The sequence below is a fragment of the Heptranchias perlo genome, chromosome 3, assembly GCF_035084215.1.
Source record: "Heptranchias perlo isolate sHepPer1 chromosome 3, sHepPer1.hap1, whole genome shotgun sequence".
Lineage (NCBI taxonomy): Eukaryota > Metazoa > Chordata > Chondrichthyes > Hexanchiformes > Hexanchidae > Heptranchias > Heptranchias perlo.
The window spans coordinates 27,533,837-27,548,059 of NC_090327.1; positions in this window are offsets into that span (position 1 = coordinate 27,533,837).

Genomic DNA, 14,223 nt, shown 5'->3' on the forward strand with positions numbered 1-14,223 from the left:
ACTGGAAGCGTAGGAATGGACAGGACCGGAAATGCTATTTCAATCCATTACCTTACTGCCTTCAACTGTCTGGGCCCAAAGATCCGGAATTCCTTCCCCAAACCTCTTTGCCTCTCCACTTCTCTCTCCTTCTTTAAAGGTGCTGCTTAAAACCTAACTCTTTGACCAAACATTTGGCCATCTGTCCTAATGTCTCCTTTGGCTCGTTGTCAATTTTTGTCTGATTACGCTCCCGTGAAGCGCCTTGGGATGTTTTACTAACTTAAAGGCACTGTATAAATGCAAGTTGTTGTTGTTGGGATTCATGAGTTAAAAAGTTGTATTATGTTTCCCCTCCACCACACAAATAGAATCAGAAATAGACTCATGAGGCTCTATTTTAGCACCCGCTATCGGGTGCGTTCCTGGCGGGGGGCTCCGAAAATCGGGGAATCCCGGAGCGGGTCGGGATCCCGGCTCCAACCCGCCCACTTCCGGGTTCCCCACAGACGCGCCGACGCTCGCGCGCAGCCCCCGCGTGCGGGACTCCCGCAGGCAATTAAAGCCAGCGGGGTGGCACTTGAGAGTATTTACCTAGCTATTTCAGGTCATTAACTGACCTGATTAAGGGAATATGTCGGGAGGGGTGGGATTTTATTGACAACTGGGACTGTTTCCCACACTGGGGGAAACACTCCCAGTTGAAATGGACGTGTTGCAGCTGTCAGCCTGTGGCAGCTGCAAAGGTCCATTTGACAGGTGGGGTGGGGGTGGGGGAGACCCTCACTCATTGCAGGAGGCCACTCTGTCAATTGGGACAAAGTTTGGCCTCCACCACCCTCCTCCTGACAATCAAATTCACCAACTTGCACACTTACCCCGGGGTCCAGAGACATGTACCTACCTTGCGGACCCCCTCAGATGTATATCTATCGGATGGGGGCCGCCGTAGCTGCAGTCATGACCTCCTCGGAGGGCGAACAGCCTCACCAGCCTCGCCATCCACGCCGTCCACTTCTGACACGTGGAGCTCCACAACACAGTGCTGTGACACATCCACCTGCACTGCAGGAGGGAGGGCAACCGCAGAGAGAGATGCGTCGCAGAGGGCACTACCCTCGCCACAGGGTCCACAGACCGAAGCTCAGCTTCCAGGACCTCTCTGAGCAGCAGTGCACATGGAGGCTCAGAGTCACTCGACATGTAGTCGTGGACATCTGCAGCCTCCTTGATGCCGAGCTGCTCCTGGCTGGCCCGAGCACCATCTTCTTACCTGTCGCTATCAAAGTCACCACTGCCCTCAACAACTTCTCCTCCGCATCCTTCCAGGGTGCCACCGGGGACATTGCTGACATCTCTCAGTCGTCTGCACAAAAGAGCCCTGCAAATACACCTACACCCGCTCTGCAGTGACACAATGGGTGGCATCAGTTGTGGGTCTTCATTGTGATCCTCAGGAAAGTGCATTATTGCACAAACCAGACAAGATTCGCAAAGACATGGCAGTAGTGGTGCCAATATAATATGTGATGTGAGTTGGTCAGAAATTAAATATAAGTAAAAACCATGACAATCCCTCAAACACCCTTGTGCATCCCCTTCATGCTCACAACATGTTTGCCTTATGCTTCCTACTGCACATATGTGATGCTTGCCCTGTGGCTGCAGCACAGGTAGCGGCAGGTTGAGTGAGGCTGACCGTGAAAGAGATGCATGAGAGGGTGAGTATGAGATAGAACCATGAGATTGTATGAGGATTGGGTTGAGTGGTAGTGGCGGGATGAGTACTGGCGAGGTAAGTAAGTGCAGGTAAGATGAGGATGAGGTTTGAGTGGGTGTGATGGGTGATTTGACAGAGTAGCGTTGGTGGTGCCGAAGGAGATGTGGGGTGGGGGCGGTGATGTGGCAGATGGAGTGTAGGGGAATGAGTAAGTGTACTCACTTTGGCTGACCTACTTAGGTCATTGCAGCGCCTCCTGCACTGTATGCAGGTGGGCGATATGTTGGTGGTGCAGATGACCTTCTCTGCCACCTAGAGCCAGGCCTTCCTGGTGGCAGAGGCAGGCCGCTTCCTCCCGCCCGCCGGGGGGAAGATCTCTGTCCTCCCCCTCCTCCTCACCCCATCTAATGATACCTGGAGTGAGGCATCATTAAACTGGGAGCAGCCTCCCCCCTGGGCTGCTCCATGCTGTATTTTTCCTATTTGTTGCAGCATCTGTCAGTGGAGGACTGCCCCTTTAAATAGAGCTCCTCCAGCTGACAGATCTTACTGTGCATGCGCAGTCCGCCCGACACGCAGATCAGCAGTGGGGAACCCGGAAGACCAGGTAAGTGACTCCAATTAGGCTGTGATCGCGCGCGGGGCAGACTGATTTCACCGGGCGCGTTACTCACGCGCCCAATAGCCCTCCTGCCGTGAACCCGCAGCCCTGGTAATATCAAGCCCAAGGTATACAGTGAAACACAATAAAGCAATAAAATTGTTTAGTTCTTAACTTAACTGCTCAATTGGCTGCTCTGGTTCTCTCAACAATGTCAATAGCATCAATTACAATTAAATAAATGATATATTATCAACATCAGTTACCTAGATAATGCAAATTACTGTTATAATTACAGGAGAGTTTTGAAAGGGATCTCCATTATTTTCAAAATTCTTACATCTAATGCACATTGCATCATGCCTTTCAAAAGTGTTACACTTCAGGGTGTAACATGTGATGAGGAAAAAATTGTAATTGGCTGAAATGAGGACTTATGCGTGAAATTGCCAATCAAATATCTGATTGATTAAACTTTTATGAAATTGTTAACTACCAATAATAACATAATTACAAACATTGCTGTTTATAGGACCTTGTGTGCAAATTGGTTCCCTGTATTGCAACAGCAACTACACTTAAAAGTAAAAGGTACTAATTGGCTGTGAATCATTTGGCCATGAATGGCGCTATATAAATGCATGGTCTTTCTTTCTCATTCACCTAATTTCCGGCCCACTCTGAGTGCTTTCCAGCACAACAGCTCTCACTCACCTACCGAGTGGTTGCTGGGTTGCCACCTCAAATGCGTCCCAACCCCACCAATTATCTGCCCGTGCCGTCCATCGACATGAAAAAAGAGAGTGAGAGGTGGAGAATAAAGAAAAGAACAGGTGGTAAAGGAGGAGAATGAAAGGGAGTGTGAAATGAAGAAGAGTGAACGGCAGTGAAAAGTGAAAGAGAGAGAAAGATAGTAAGAATTAAAGGGCATGAATGAAAGGTAGAGAGAAGTAAAATGGGAGTGCAAAACAGTTAGAACTGAAAGACTCAGAAAATGAGGATTAAAGGAGGAAGGCCAGAGAGTGAGAGATGAAGGATGAAGATGGGTGAGTGAGAAGTTAATGAATGACAAGTGAAGCAAAAGGGAGGGAGAGCAAGAAGCGAATTACAGTGATAGAGGTGGTGAAAGAGGAGTGGTAGAAGTGGAGGCAAAGATGGGGTGTAGTGTTGTGTTAATGGACTAGTAATCTGGAGTTGAAAACCCACCATGGCAAGCTGTGAAATTGAATTCATGGGCCTAGCAACTCTTAATTCTCCACACCTCACATCTTATGCACTGCGAACCAAGTATTCGACCATGATAGACACATTCATTAAACATCTCACAATGATTTCACCAACACACTCCTTCCTTTCTTGCAGGAGAAGGTGGTACATGATCCTTGCCAAGAGGGTGCCACTGAAGGAGGCTGAGCTTGTCTGCACATCCTCTTCCCTCATGGAGGAAGATGTGCTGGTCGCTGTTATAAATTGGATAGCCAGGTGGTGAAGGATAGAATACTAGAGCTTGGTCTTCAGTTGCTTCTAAGCCTTTATTCACAGAGATCCACATTACCCTCACCACACCCTAGATAAGCTCTCTTATATATGGATACAAGAGAGCCCCGATTGATACACACCACCTGAATACAATTAACGCTAATTGATCTAGATCACGTGAATACAAGTAACAGTCACCACGTGCAGGTGCAGAGTTGTGGCCGTGGCGAGCAGCAACGCTGAAGGAGATATCATGCAGGGTTTCTTCACATCCTTTTCTTCTTTTTCCCTTCATCCTTCTATCTCACCCGACACACTCTGCCTGAGAAACTGCAGCTGCTTTCACCAGCCACTTCTTTCTCTGCTCCACCTTCACACTAAAAGCTAACTCTTTCATTTCAGGTGCTTAAAAAGGGGTGATATCTCTGCCACTTCTGGAAGAGGAGGCAGCCTTCCTGGAGATGAACCGATCTTGACATTAGCGAGCATCAGCTCAGAGATAAGCAAGCGTATTTTAGAGGCTTGGCTAGAGGAGAGATCTTCACGTGGTGAATCATCGGGCACAAATGTGCAGGAGCTAGAATGCCACAGGTGCCAGCTCACCAGAGGGCGAGATAATGTACCAGCTCTGCTGCAGAGGACTCTTCAAGGGCCCAGACTACCGAAGAGACTGATGGGCATACACCAGGAAATGTTAGGTGCACTGGGCAGCCTGCCAGCAAACTTGCACCCAGTGGCTCAGAGCATGGATGAGTCCAGCTCCAACACATGTCGGGGCTTCACACTGATGGAGCCTCTGCTGACAGCTGTCAGCTACCATGGTAGCTCACACTGCCATGGGGGCGAGAGACCGAGCTGGAGGAGGAGACACAAAAGTGAAGGAGTAATTTCCTCCAATGACCTTGCAAACCTCTGGACCATCCTAAGAGATGCAATGGCCACACTTGAATTGTGTTTGTTTCCATTTAGCAACTTTGGTCCCTTCAGCTGTACCTTCTCTACATTGCAATTTGTTTGCTGCCTGACTGTTTTGTTTCACACTGCTGTTACACAAGAACATGGATGAGGAAGTCCATTAATGAAAGGAAAATCATGGGATGCCTGGCCACAATCTCCTAAAATGTCATCCCTGGAGCATTAGATTGTGTACAGTATAGATGCAGGGAGAAGGATGAGTATGTAGGACAATGTATATGGGGCTTAGGAGAAATAGAAGAGGAACAATGATAATATAATATGGAAGTAATTATAATAAAAAAAGATAGAACCGATTGTGATAAAGAGTGCTATTTATTGATAATTTCTGTAAAATCTGGTGTGTTAGCTGCATAGATATAATAATTGCACCTGAGGCTCTTAAGTCTTTATTGAAAGGGTGACTTATGGATTGGATTCATGGTATGTCATTTATATCCAACTGAATCTAACTGGATCACTTTATTGTTCATCTGGAGAACAGCAACTAAATGAATAAGTTAATTATGTTTTAAATGAAACAGTGAACAAAGTCGTTGCCATAAATTTAAATGTCAAAGTTCAAAACACCTTTCTTCTTGGTATAGGGAAAATCCGACAATACTGAGTAATTACATTCTGCAAATCAATGTCTTGTCTTCCCTTTTGTTGAACCCATTTGCTCAACCAGTGTAATTATCGATTGTCCTAAGGGGTGGTTAACTGTTTAACTTTCAAATAGCAAACAATTCAAGTTTTTAAAATCAAAAATAATATATTAAAAATTCACCTGACATTTCATCAGTGTTTTCTTTGACGTGAGCAATATATCAATGTTTTATTCGGTTATTTATTTGCCTTTTCTCTTCTGTTGTTGTTTCTTCCTCTAGACAAGTCCTCCCCAGCTGTAGTGCCAGGAAGTAAATGCCAGTCTCACCAAGTAAATTAAATATATCCAGCACTGCGTAAATGCAGGCACCTGTACACATCCAGGCACCTGTACACATCCAGGACCCTGTACACATCCGGGATCGTGTACACATCCAGAGCCATTTACACATCCAGGACATGCAACAGCTAGCGATATGTACATCCAGGAAATGTATATACAGGGATATACACATCAAGAGACATTACATCCAGAGAAAGTATCCTACCTTCCTATTATGGCAACTTGAAATTTGAATTTCAAAGAATCTTCTTTTCCAGATAAGCTTTTCATAGTTACTGTAATTTCTTTGGTGTCCCGTGGTTTCCTTAAGATTTTAGTACTCAACCAGTTAAAGGAACCATGTTACTTTGAAAAATACATTTGGGACTTTTTTTTTGTTTATAAACACACTCAATGCAATGATGTAAATCATATCAAAATGCATCATTGTGACACTTATTACAGGACAGTTTTATGCAGCAATCGTAGCACCATAGTATCCTAGTACATATAGCACGAAGGAGGCCAATTGGCCAATCATGCCATCTTTGAAAGAGCTATCCAATTAGTCCCAAAGCCCTGCTCTTTCCCCATAGCCCTTTAATTTTTTCCCTTCAAGTATTTATCCAATTCCCTTTTCAAAGTTACTATTGAATCTGCTTCCATCACTCTTCCTGGCAGTGCATTCCAGGTCTCTCTGTTCCTGCGCTCTCTTTAAAATTGTACCATTTCATTTATATTGCCTCTCCTCATTCTTCCTACCAAGATGTATCACTTCACACTTCTCTGCGTTAAATTTCATCTGCCATGTGTCTGCCCATTTCACCAGTCTGTGTCCTCCTGAAGTTTGTTACTCTCCTCCACATTGTTTACTATATTTCTGGGTTTAATGTCATCTGCAAAGTTTGAAATTATACCATTTACAATAATTCTATAACAGACTTGGCCCCAGTGCTGTGGAATCTGCTTCATTAAAATGGAAGCAGCAACAGCAGCAACAAAGAAATAAATCACCACATCTTTAGAGTCCAAGAACCTGCCTTTCACCCCTACATTTTGCTTTTTTTTGATGTGCCATTACCTTTGCCATAAGTCTCTACAGAATTTTAGAAAATTCTAGTCAAAACTTCCTCAATTTCTTCCCTACCTCCCCTAGGATCCTCAGATATAAATCATCAGGTCCAGGTGATTTGTCTATGTGACACTGGAGTAACTTCCACCATTTCTCTTTGAACAATAACTTCCACTATCCATCTGCACCCACCTCGGGTGGTCCAACAATCCCAATATGCCTCATTGAACATTGAGTCAAAGTACTTATTTAGTGTCTCTTTCATTGCATCATTTTCCACTTTCATCTTCATCTCATAACAGCTCTAGCACGATCTTGACTGTCTTCTTACTACTAATGTGCCTATGGCAAATTTTTTCAATGTCTTTTATGTATTTTGCTAATTTTTGCGAATACTCCCTTTTAAACTTTCTAATATCTTCTTTTGTAGCTTTCCTATATTCCATCTTTTTGACCTGCCTTTCATTTCTTTTTATCTATCCTTTAAGCACCACATATTTCTTTTTCTGTGTTTCAAATTTGATCTCTCTCTTCATCCACATGACCCCAGTCTTTGACACGCAGGGGTCGATTTTGAACACCCTCGCCTGGCGGTAACGACCTTAAAATGGGGTCAGTAGCCTTACCATCCCGTTAACATCGGCGATGTGGCCGGCTCCATTTTAAAAGGAACCTAATACCATGGGGTAAATTTTAAATAAGAGCTGGGAGGGGAGTGGGGGAAAAGCTTTCCAGGTGTGAAACCTGGAAGTTAAATTGGCGGGTTGCGATCTGCGATCTGTGATTGCGCCTTTAATGAGGCCCATCATTACGAGTTTTGTGCCCGGCAGCCAGCTTGATTGAAAGGCTGGCTGGCTGTTGGCCAGGAAGGCCTGCTGCAGCAGGCTGCAGCTGGGATCAGAGGGAGGGAGGGAGGGATCATAGGCCGGGGAGAAGATCGGTGGGGGGGGGGTGCTGAGGAAGAGAGCAGGGGGCTGAGAGGAGGATCAGGGGGCTCAGAGGAAGTTCGGAGGTCGCTGGAGGTCAGGTGAAGAGTCGGAGGTATGTGAGGTCGGGGGTGGGGGGGGGGCAGCATCGAGATGGGGGGGTTGGCCAATCGCGGGGGTCCTGTCGGCCAGGTGAGCTTGTTGGGCCTGGATGAAGCACTCCTGCTCCTCTGGGCCCACACGCAGTGCAATAAAGGCACTCACCTCATGGATTTGCCCCTTTCCGCCTGCTTTCATCTGACGTGAATAGGAGGCAATGGGAAACCCAAACAGTTAAAGTTAAATTCATTTTATTATTCCAATGGACAAAATATTAAGTACCTCAAGTATCTCAATGAGGTACATTGCCCTTTTAAGTATTAGCCCGTCGGATTTAAGTGGGGGCGGGACCTCCTGGTGTCTGCTGTCCACACACAGACAAACCTGCCTGGGTTAAACCCAGAAACAGGCATGTTGGAGCCAGGATGCCATCCCGCTTTGAAAACTGAGTATTTTTACTCCCCACCCACCCCCAATCCACCCATTCTTGGGGGTTAAAATTTACTCCCATTTGTCCAAAGCACCCACCTGATTCAGGCTGTTTTACTGTTTTTACTGTTATCGCAATTAGTTAATGAACTTGCAATAACAAACCTGACTTTATTTCGCCAAATTTCAGTTTTAATTAATCAGTTTGCAGTAATGGGCTTTTCAGTGTTGTGATGAGGACTCCACCAGGCCATGACTAATGGAGGATCCCTTGGCTTTCTATTGCCATACAGCGCTCAGAGTTCGTAAATACAATATTGTTGATGTACCCGTGGAATAAACCCTGCACGCAAAAACCTGGAAATGTCTACTTGATGTTTTGCAAACACGTATTGTAGCTGTGGATCTGACTGTAATGAAATCTTCAGTCCCTCTTTCTTTCCAAGCCACTTGAGAATAAATTTTTAATGGCCCTTTTTAATGGGGTGCTATGATGTAAATAGGACCCCTATTGCCATTTTAGGTAGGAACTGGTTGGAGCCTGCGCAGTTCGCAGGGGTCCTATCATCTCAGGAACCCTGCCCTTTCGCGGTCGTGACCTACATTCGCAACCTACCTTGCTGATGGCAGCTCCGATCCGATTTCCTGTGTTCAATCTGGCAAGCTTCGTCGGGATACCTGTTTGGCACCCTGCAGCTCCCCTGATGAATTTAAATGAGGCCGGAGCCTCAAAATGATGGGGGCCTCTTTGCCATCAGAATGGGCGACCAACAAGTGCATTCCGCCGATCAGCCGCCCAAAAGTCAAAATCTACCCCACTCTCTATTTTTTCTTGAAGGGTTATATTTTGATTTGCATTCCTTTAGTTTCCTACTTAAACATTTCCCATTGTTGATTGATTGTTTAATTTGCCAATTTTTCGTTCCATTCAATCTGTTCGGATCAGGAACTGAGCAAAGCAGGGATTATCCAACCTATTTAATCTCCTGATGAAAGATCCTGCAGAAGTTTTTCCTCTCACGCTCCCCTCTTCGTCCTCTCAAAGCCACAGCGAGTGAAACGCCAGAATCTAGCCTTACCTTTTAAATTATTCATCATTGAGTAGCTGCTTTCCTTGTCATGATACCTCCATGCTCCCAGCAGCTCAGGAACCATCCTGTTCCAAACAGTATTCAATCATCCCTGCCTGTACTTATTCTTCCAACCTTCAGTCCTGATTGAACCAAATATTCATGCAGTTAATGTTTTTTTTAAGATGCTAATTTTGCTGGGACCCTTTTGGGGAAAAAAATCTCAAGTCTTCCTTTTGCATTGATAATTTTGTACCTGAGGTCCCCAATGTGCTCACAGTCCTTGTTAAATAATTTGTTTGCATCTATATTATCTTAAGGTGCTTTTATATTGTGCTTACTGCCATGCAAGTCCCACCACTGGCTAGTAAAAATGTATCTCTCAGAGCTGCTGGCCTTAGCAAAGCTGGCGAGCTTACGTCGGTGTTGTAGCTGGCTGTGTGAGATCTGTGCATTAGGAACTAGCACTAGCAAAGCAGTGGAGTAATATAAAAGCATCTTAAGCCATTGCAGGGGTTTGAGCCTGTGGGAAAAGTGGAATGAAGCAAATATTTTAGTTGCTATGCTCCCTCACCTTTCATCTCTACGAATGATCTGAATGTCTCAGAGCTCATCAATAACACACCTGCCATTGACGACTACCACACATCTTACTCCCCTCTCAGAACCTTTATCAAAAGATGTTGTTAAAAAATATTTTGATTTCATTGTCATCGAGAAGCTTTCTTTTCCACTGGCTCCAGGATTTTAAATTAACAACTTTGCTTCAGTCCATAGTATTTAATGTTTATTTGTCATTAGATTTGACAGAGGTGTACAAAATCATGAAGGGTCTAGACAGAGTCGATAGAGAGAAACTCTTCCGAATGGTGGAAGGGTCGAGAACCAGAGGACACAGATTTAAAGTGATTGGCAAAAGAACCAAAGGCGATATAAGGAAAATCTTTTTTACGCAGCGAGTGGTTATGATCTGGAATGCATTGCCTGAAACGACGGTGGAGGCAGATTCAATCGTGGTTTTTAAAAGGGAATTGGATAAGTACTTGAAAGGAAAAAATCTGCCGGGCTACGTGAATGGGGCGGGGGAGTGGGACTAACTGGATTGCTCTTGCAGAGAGCTGGCACAGGCTCGACGGGCTGAATGACCTCCTTCTGTGCTGTAACCATTCTATGATTCTATGATTAGTGAGAAAGTGGTTCAGAAAATACAGGCCCCGATTTTAACCTGGGGCGAGAGGCGAGCGTGAGGGGACCGTGGCAGGAGGCTGCCGCCTGACGCCCGTGGGAATGGTCCCCGTTAGTGAAGTGAGTAGCTCGGACCTGACACAATTGTGGTTGGGGTTAGGGTTGCCGACTCTGGTTTGACATATTCCTGGAGATTTGATCATGTGACATTTGATCACATGGCATTCGATCACCTAACACCACTCATGTGATGCTTAGTTACATGACATTTGATCACATGACCACCTGACTTTTGGCCACATTTTGCTAATGTTATTGCATTTACCTTAGTTGAGTATCTTGGTATCACCAAGCCCCGAATAAAAGATTTGACTTTTGTTTTATAGTGAGGTGAATAACATAATTTATAAATTAAGGAACACAAAGGAATAGAAAGGCGGAGGGGATAATGTCCTTGCCTGCCTGGGGAGAGGGCCTGTTAAAATGGTGCCTGGAGCGATGTCAATGAGAAGCCCGTGAGTTGCACATTGCCGTGATTTTAATCCCCCCCCCCCCCCCCCAACCTTCCCATTCTTATAGGGTTTAGAGGGTTAAAATTGGGGCTACAGTTTGTTTATTATTTAATAACCGTTAATTGGTGCATTTGAGAGTTCTCTTCTGAGATTGAGGTGAAGACTCGTTTATTAGTAAAAGACAGGGGAAAATCCATTCTACATCTAACCCACGCTGTCCCTAACCTGGAAATGTTTGATGATAACACTAGGAAAAATAATACAGGAAAATTTTGTCCCCAGACCTATATCCCTCAGTTTAATAAGCAAATATTCCAACCCCATTTCCCTCCCTATGATGAAAGCAGTAACAAATATAAGTAATATTGTGTTCAAATAATTTTTGTATTTTGGATACTGTAATGAAATGAGTGAGGAATTTAAAGTGTATTTTCCTTTCTAAGTGCAAGATTTCCTCTGGCTGCTGCGTACTTGTGACAAAGTGATGCCATGGCTCAGTTGGTTGAATTCTTGCCTGGGAATCAAAAAGTTGTGAGTGCGAGCTCCACTCTAGGACTTGAGTGTTTAATCCAGCTGGATACTAAAACAAAGTACTGACAGAAGTGTTGCGCTTTTAGATATGCTGTCCTTTGGATGAGATGTTAGACTGAGGTCACATTCCTGTTCCAGTGGTTCAGAGAGACTTTAAAGATCTCATGGGAGGAATTTTAACCCACAAGAACGGGTAGGTTGGGGGCACGTGGATAGTTAAAATAATTGATTTTTTTCCAGCACGACTGCAATCCAGCTCCAACGAACCCACTTCCGAGTTTAACGGAGGTGCATTTGAATGTGTGCGAGTAACCTCCTCGTCGGAGATGGGTTCCTAATTAGTGCAGGCAGGCGGGGAGTTATCGGAACAATTAATGTCATTATGAGACGTTAATTAGCTCTTTTTAAGTTGATGTTCACCGACCTTTAAATTTAATGCCTCCAGCACGGTTTCCCGGCTTGTGAATCTCGCCAGTGAAACGGAGGCAAGATTGAGCCACAGTTCATGGGGGTATTTAAAGTTGTGATTGCCCCATGTGAATAAAAATCAATGATTACAGCTGGTGTCTCCATTCCCTCTGGCAAAGGTTTGGCAGAGTTATTGTGTTCATACAGCTTTTTCAGAACTTTGGAGCCTTTCAAACTGACAAGATCAGGATGGGGCATGCAGTGGATGTATCAAAGGATCAATAGGGTGGTAAAAAGGACTATAAACTAATAAAGTGGAGGGAGGTCTCAATCAGAAACAATAGTAAAAATGATAGTTTGAAGGTTTAAAAAAAGGGATAAGAGCAGAGTTCAGGACTCAAACAGTGATATAGATATTCCAGGTGAAAGGAATACCAAAATAACTAAAGTTGTTACAGCAGGAATGACAAATAAGAAATGTGTTAATTTAAATGGTGTGAGAAAGACAGCATCAGGGCAGAAGGACAGGTTAGGGTTTCTTCCCAAATAAGAATTTTATATACTAATGTATGGAGTATAAGAAATAAATTGAGTAAATTAGAGGCTCAAATGCAGCTTAGACGGTATGAGATGGTGACCATTACTGATTGGGAGTTCAGTATTCCAGATTATAAGGTTTTTAGAAAGGATAGGGAAACTGGAAGAGGAGGAGAGGTAGCCTTATTGATTAAAGATACTATTACACCATTATTAAGAGAGGATATAGGTAAGGGAAAGCAATCAGCAGAGACTCTATGGTTAGAACTGAGTAATAAGAGAAGACCTAAAAATGTAATGGGAGTTGTCTACAGGTCTCTTGATAGCAGCAATGAAGTGGTAGAATGCATTAATTCAAAGATTTGAGAGGCTTACAGCAAAAGCAAAGTTGTTTTAATGGGAGACTTTAATTTTCATATAGATTGGGAAGAGCGGTGTAGCTCAAGTCTGAAAGGTAGTGAATTTCTTGAGTTCGGGTACAGAGTAGACACATTCCTACGAGGGGGAAAGGAAGGTCATGCAATGCTAGAGCTCCCTGGATGACTAAAGGTATAGAGATTAAAATGAAATAGAAAAAGGAGGCTTATGATAAATGTAAGGTTCATAATACAGTAGAGAACCAGGGTAGTCAGAGGAAACTTAGGACCGATAAGGGATAAGAAATAAGATCTTGTGGAGGCAGAAGACATGGCTGAGGTACTAAATGAATACTTCGCATCAGTCTTCACGAGCGAAGAGGATGCCACTGTAGCAGTAAAGGAGGAGGTAGTAGCGACATTGGATGGGATGAATATAGATAAAGAGGAGGTACTTAAAAGATTGGCAGTATTCAAAGTAGAAAAGTCACCCAGTCCAGATGGGATGCATCCTAGGGTACTGAGGGAAGTAAGGGTGGAAATAATGGAGGCTCTGGCCACAATTTTCCAATCCTCCTTAGATATGGGAATAGTGCCAGAGGACTGGAAGATTGCAAATGTTACACCCCTGTTCAAAAAAGGCAGAGAGGGATAAACTCAGTAATTACAGGCCAGTCAGCCTAACATTAGTGGTGGGGAAACATTTAGAGACATTAATCCGAGACAAAATAAAGTGGCATGCACCAGCTTCTCTGCTGATGCACTAGAGACCTTGGTGCAAGAGGTGGACAGAAGGAGGGACATCCGACATCCGCAGAGATGGTGGGGGGGGGTGGGGGGGGGGGGGGCGCAAGGGGCTCTCCAGACATATATCAAAAAGGCAGTGGGAGGCAGCGGGGGACGAAGTCAATGCCAGGAGCACAGCATCATGAACATGGATGCAGTGCAGGAAGATGTTCAATGCTTTGACATGAGTGGTCAAGGTGAGTGAGGTCAACTGTCAAGTGGCGTCTCCTACCAACTGCACCATGCACTACACCCCCATCACCCACATACCAATAAACTCTTTCCATCAGTACTCAACTCTTCCAACCAGATGCTTCCTCTCACCCTTACACATTACCACTGTTGCAAACCGCCCACCCACAACCCACAGGCCACACATACTGGTAGCTATTCAACCATGACAGGCACATCACCCAGGCACACATCCCGCTTTCTTGCAAGAGAAGGTGGTGCATATCAGGAGGCAGCAAGTGGCATTTAGCCCCTCGAGCCTGTTCTGCCATTCAATGAGATCATGGTGGACCTGTGACCAAACTTCCCGCCTTAGCCCCATATCCCTTAACACATTTGGTTCACAGAAATCTATCAATCTCAGATTTAACATTCACAATTGAGCTAGCATCAACTGCCATCTACAGAAGAGCGTTC